Source organism: Brienomyrus brachyistius, unplaced genomic scaffold (assembly GCF_023856365.1).
Source record: "Brienomyrus brachyistius isolate T26 unplaced genomic scaffold, BBRACH_0.4 scaffold216, whole genome shotgun sequence".
Lineage (NCBI taxonomy): Eukaryota > Metazoa > Chordata > Actinopteri > Osteoglossiformes > Mormyridae > Brienomyrus > Brienomyrus brachyistius.
Window position 1 is genome coordinate 104,165 of NW_026042491.1, and position 6,176 is coordinate 110,340.

The window sequence follows — 6,176 nt, forward strand, 5'->3', positions numbered from 1 at the left end:
TCACAGACACTTGCTACAGCCCAAAGCAGAACACCCAAACGTGACAAACACGACAAAAGAGCAGAGATGATCCACGCAGACTCAACCGGGGGTGCATTTCCCTTACAATGACGGAAGTTAGTACGATGCATCGTTAATGCTATGTTAGTTCAAACTAACATCCAAAGTACGACTGTTTCCCAGAACCATCGTACTTTGTTAGTACCACTATTCAGGGTTGCCAACACTGCTGACCCCTGGGGGTTGCCACAGGGATGGGAGCAGATCCAGTGGAGGCCGACATGGTCAGGGTGTCAGTGTGTCTCATAGAAAGCATCATGGGGTAGGTGAAAAGAGAACTTCCCCACAAGGGAGAATAAAGTATCTCTTCTATTCTGCTGGGTGTCTCAATAATACAGCATGATTTATTACATGCAATAAAAATGCATCCATCCATCCCTTATCCATACACAGTGATCCCCGCCTATCGCGGGAGTTACGTTCCAGACTCATCAGCGATGGGTGAAAATCCGTGATATTAATATATTTTTTTATATTTTAAGCCTTAAAATACCCCTCCCACATCCATTAAACACATGTAAACATATTGAAACACACTCTGTAAAACACGTATGATATGTGCATGTTGGGCTAAGGCTTTCATGTCCTTTCTCTGGCTGAAGAGCTGCTGAACTGAGCTGCTTTGAACGTTCGAATTAAAACTCTAAATGAAATTGAAATATGTTAGGATGCATGCAGAAGTGCTGCAGATCTGTTCTCAAAACAATTGTGAAGTTTCCGGGTGACAATGAAACAAGACAGACCGGTTTTTAAATGTTTACAGAGTATCAGTATATCATCAAGACGAGATATAGAATGACATAAGTTTATACGGTTTATATCGATATGATTTCATAATTGTTTTTAATTAGGGCTCTATTTAGAATCTTGGAGAGACCAATACTGTTCCTTCCTTATTGTAATGTAAGGTATTGTGTCTCTTTGGAGTATCGCTGCTTTGACTTTGTGATGAGGGAGAGGTTGCTAGAGGAGTCCAGAATGAGGCACATTACCTGCATTGTGATGGAGCGTCAGTTACGGCACTACAGTGTTTCCCTGAGGGTGATCCGGCTCATGGGATCCTCATTGCTGATGACCTGAGTGGCTGGACCAGGCCGAGGGGACGCCCACGTAACACATGGCTGCGGCAGATGGATGGCTATCTCCAGAGGGTGGGACAGGACCATATGTCTGCCTGGGGGGTCGCCAGCCGAGATCCCAAGGAGTTTAGCCATGTGGTGGGTGCAGCAACGTGCTGCATCAACGCACACTCCCCGACCTGACCTGACCTGTTCGGGATTTGTAAGTTTAACTATTATCGATTAATGGTAAGCTAACCTTCTCCAGCGGCTTCACATCTAAATTCATTAAGGACAGATGAGAATAGCTGGAACAATCAGCAGGGCTCTTGCAATATTTTAAAAGGGTTAACAGTGGCCAATAGAACATTTCAACTTTAATAGCTAGGAACCTTTTTTTTTTTTCAATCATTGATTTCATGAGTATTATTGGTTTTAGTACCATATTTGGATTTCACACATGAAATAGTAGCAAAGGAGTTATGCTGATGGAGCTTGAGCGTTAAAAACTCACTAGGCTTTGCTCCATTAACATAGTACCGTGTCCTGGGTCGGTGAACATGTAATGCAGCCTTACACATAAGCAGACCATTAAGTTTGCCCTGCACTCTGGAGATCTGAGACTCTGGGTCCTGCTGCTGAGATTGCAGACTCCAAACCATTCAGTCGTGCCAAACACATGGATATTTAAACACACCAGGTTCAGCAAGGAGCTTCTGGTTTCCCTGTCTTCTGACATCATTATACCGCTTTCAGCACGTATGGTCTGCTGATGTAAGAAAACGAGGACATACTCACTGCTACATCCCATGCCTGTTTCACCTTGGAAGGCTGAGCTGGAACAGTGGTCCTCCCATAAATGATGTGCTCCAGCAGGAGCAGGTCTGTTTTCACAGATGAAAACCGATCAGGCTTGGCAGGCAAACACACCATTGTAATAGCAATCCGCCGTAGCTCATGCACTGCTGCCTTCTAAAGCTGAGGTGGTTCATTCTCATTGGTTCATTACATTTTACGCCTAAACATATCTCTGAAACATTAAGACAGTCAGGACAACCCTTTAGTGCCTTGCACTGATGCAAAGTTTTTTTTTTTCGTTGTCAAAATAGCAAAATGGATTTGGATACACCCATAAAATAGCTTAAAGAGCTCTCAGTTATATTTTCTGAAAATATTTTATGTGAAACTTTTGCACTAATGTAACAGACTTATACATACACAGTATTAGTACTTCTTGTGTGTTGTGATAAGTACCATTAGTGAGCTGTGCCCCTTCAGAGTTGCTGTAGGATGGGAGTGTTTTGAATCCATTCATAATCTGTGTATCTTTCATTCTTTGAATTTTCCGTTTCAAAACCAAATTGGAAAAACAAAAAAACAGACGACGGCTTCATGAAGCATTCATAATGCATAATACACATGGCCATAATGTATTATGCCTTTTTTGAAACATTTAGACCCATGTTTGTAATGCTTTTTCAATGCACAATAGAAAGTACAAAGTATATTTGCATTTTAAATGACGTCAAGAAACATTGTCAAAATGAAACCAGGAACAAATGAGTTCTCATACCACAAAATGTTGATGTTTTTTAACGCTCATCTCAATCACAGATATTATTTTTGCCCAATTCTTGAAATCCCATTCACTTTCCTCTTAGGCCTTTTGCCGAGGAAAACGGATGATCTAAAATGCTAGAAAACCGCCTACAAAATGACATCAGACTTGCACTTGGCCATACCTCCATTCCATATCCAGAAGCAGGATCTGCTCTGCACAAGTTCAAAAGTCAGTGGGTGAATCTCTGTACCAGGAATTCAAAGACTGTACTTGTGATCTTGCCATAACTGGTCTGCTAACTTGCCTTCCAAGAACGAACTTGGGGCGCAATGAATCATGGGATTGTTCTCTTTTGGCAAGGATGCATCCAATGTATGCTTGACATTTGGGGTGGAGCAAGACCAACATTTACCGTCCTCATGTACTTGTGTTCTTAGTCTTGGAACTGGTCTTCAGCAATGGAAGATGAGGTAAAACAGGTACATGAGCACACAAGTACGGTCAAGTACATATACAGCCTTTAAGTATGTGCAGAATACGACACTGCCTGATCTGTTCCACGTATGCATACATTTTTATGCTGCTTCAAATCTAACTTAGCAATTACCGACCTGATTTACATTTCATTTTTGGCAAAAGTTCTGGAGAAGACAGTCACTGCTCAACTTCAGTCATACTTGGAGACGCACAACATACTGGATTGATTCCAGTCGGTCTTCCGCCAGTGACACAGCATTAAAACTGACTTACCTAAAATAAGTAGCCCTGTGTACGTGTGTACGTATTCAGTAAGTAATTGTTTCAGATACACAGCATTACATCACAAAGCATTATGTCATACACAGCATTGTCACATGGCATTACATCATCCTCATATAGGGCATGTTCAGACGTTCACTCTAATCATATTGACTGCAACAGAAACAACCCTCTTTTTTTTCTTTCTTTTCTTTTTTTTGTAAAAAAATGCAGGTAGTGTGGCCAAGGCGCTGGATTTAGGCTCCAGTCTCTTCGGAGGCGTGGGTCTGAATCCCACCGCTGCCATGTTTACATCATATTCCCTCGCTTCACCGGCAGAAGGAGAGGATGCATTGCTGTGAGCTCGGGTCCGGACGATGACGATGACTTGAGGGATATTAGCATATTAGCATATTAGCATATTAGCATAGCGTGTTAGCATATTAGCGTATTAGCATATTAGCATATTAGCATATTAGCATATTAGCATATTAGCATAGCGTGTTAGCATATTAGCATATTAGTATATTAGGATGTTAGCATATTAGCATATTAGCATATTAGCATAGCGTGTTAGCATATTAGCGTATTAGCATATTAGCATAGCATATTAGCATATTAGCATATTAGCATATTAGCATATTAGCATAGCATATTAGCATATTAGCATATTAGCATATTAGCATATTAGCATATTAGCATAGCATATTAGCATATTAGCATATTAGCATAGCGTGTTAGCATATTAGCATATTAGCATATTAGCATATTAGCATAGCATATTAGCATATTAGCATATTAGCATATTAGCATAGCATATTAGCATATTAGCATATTAGCATATTAGCATATTAGCATATTAATATATTAGCATATTAGCATATTAGCATATTAGCATAGCGTGTTAGAATATTAGCGTATTAACATAGCATATTAGCATAGCATATTAGCATATTAGCATATTAGCATATTAGCATATTAGCATAGCGTGTTAGCATATTAGCGTATTAGCATATTAGCATATTAGCATAGCATATTAGCATATTAGCATATTAGCATATTAGCATAGCGTGTTAGCATATTAGCATATTAGCGTATTAGCATAGCATATTAGAATAGCATATTAGCATATTAACATATTAGCATAGCATATTAACATAGCGTGTTAGCATATTAGCGTATTAGCATATTAGCATATTAGCATAGCATATTAGCATATTAACATATTAGCATATTAGCATATTAGCATAGCGTGTTAGCATATTAGCGTATTAGCATATTAGCATATTAACATAGCATATTAGCATATTAGCATATTAGCATATTAGCATAGCGTGTAAGCATATTAGCGTATTAGCGTATTAGCATATTAGCATATTAGCATATTAGCATATTAGCATATTTGCATATTAGCATAGCGTGTTAGCATATTAGCGTATTAGCATATTAGCATATTAGCATATTAGCATAGCATGTTAGCATATTAGCGTATTAGCATATTAGCATAATAGCATATTAGCATAGCGTATTAGCATATTAGCATATTAGCATATTAGCATAGCATATTAGCATATTAGCATATTAGCATATTAGCATATTAGCATATTAGCATATTAGCATAGCATATTAGCATATTAGCATAGCATATTAGCATATTAGCATATTAGCATATTAGCATATTAGCATATTAGCATAGCGTGTTAGCATATTAGCATATTAGCATATTAGCATATTAGCATAGCATATTAGCATATTAGCATATTAGCATATTAGCATATTAGCATAGCATATTAGCATATTAGCATATTAGCATATTAGCATATTAGCATAGCATATTAACATATTAGCATATTAGCATATTAGCATATTAGCATATTAGCATAGCGTGTTAGCATATTAGCGTATTAGCATATTAGCATATTAGCATACCATATTAGCATATTAGTATATTAGCATATTAGCATAGCGTGTTAGCATATTAGCATATTAGCATATTAGCATATTAGCATAGCGTGTTAACATAGCGGATTAGCATATTAGCATATTAGCATAGCATATTAGCATATTAGCATATTAGCATAGCATATTAGCATAGCGTGTTAGCATATTAGCATATTAGCATAGCGTGTTAGCATATTAGCGTATTAGCATATTAGCATATTAGCATAGCATATTAGCATATTAGCATATTAGCACATTAGCATAGCGTGTTAGCATAGCGTATTAGCATATTAGTATATTAGCATAGCATATTAGCATACTAGCATATTAGCATATTAGCATATTAGCATAGCGTGTTAGCATATTAGCGTATTAGCATATTAGCATATTAGCATAGCATATTAGCATATTAGCATATTAGCATATTAGCATAGCGTGTTAGCATATTAGCGTATTAGCATATTAGCATATTAGCATAGCATATTAGCATATTAGCATATTAGCACATTAGCATAGCGTGTTAGCATATTAGCGTATTAGCATATTAGTATATTAGCATAGCATATTAGCATATTAGCATATTAGCATATTAGCATATTAGCATATTAGCATAGCGTGTTAGCATATTAGCGTATTAGCATATTAGCATATTAGCATATTAGCATAGCATATTAGTATATTAGCATATTAGCATATTAGCATATTAGCATAGCGTGTTAGCATATTAGCGTATTAGCATATTAGCATATTAGCATAGCATATTAGCATATTAGCATATTAGCATATTAGCATATTAGCATATTAGCATATTAGCATAG